The 211-nt window shown below is 28.4% G+C and overlaps 1 protein-coding gene across 1 annotated transcript in view; it reads right to left on the bottom strand.

Annotated features, from left to right (window-relative positions):
• ZNF521 (zinc finger protein 521) overlaps positions 1-211 on the bottom strand; it is a 286,555-nt gene that overhangs the window by 285,971 nt on the left and 373 nt on the right. The window lies entirely within an intron of this gene.

Below are 211 nucleotides of genomic sequence, written 5' to 3'. Positions count from 1 at the left end.
AAAATAAACAGTGCAAAATATTTTATGTTCAGCAACAGGAAAATGTTAGAAAAAAAATGTAAAAAAAAAACTACAAAATCAAAATACTTTCCTGTAATCCCACTACAACTAAACAGAAGGGAGGAAATACTACTACTCTGCTGTTGCATAGAGCTGCTGTTTATTTGTTGTTATTATTATTATTATTTGCTTGTTGTGCTGTTGTAAAAGT

Source organism: Nanorana parkeri, unplaced genomic scaffold (genome assembly GCF_000935625.1).
Source record: "Nanorana parkeri isolate BGI_ZX_2015 unplaced genomic scaffold, ASM93562v1 scaffold873, whole genome shotgun sequence".
NCBI classification, from domain to species: domain Eukaryota; kingdom Metazoa; phylum Chordata; class Amphibia; order Anura; family Dicroglossidae; genus Nanorana; species Nanorana parkeri.
The sequence above is the reverse complement of the archived record's forward strand: the minus strand, read 5'-3'. Positions and strand labels throughout refer to the sequence as shown.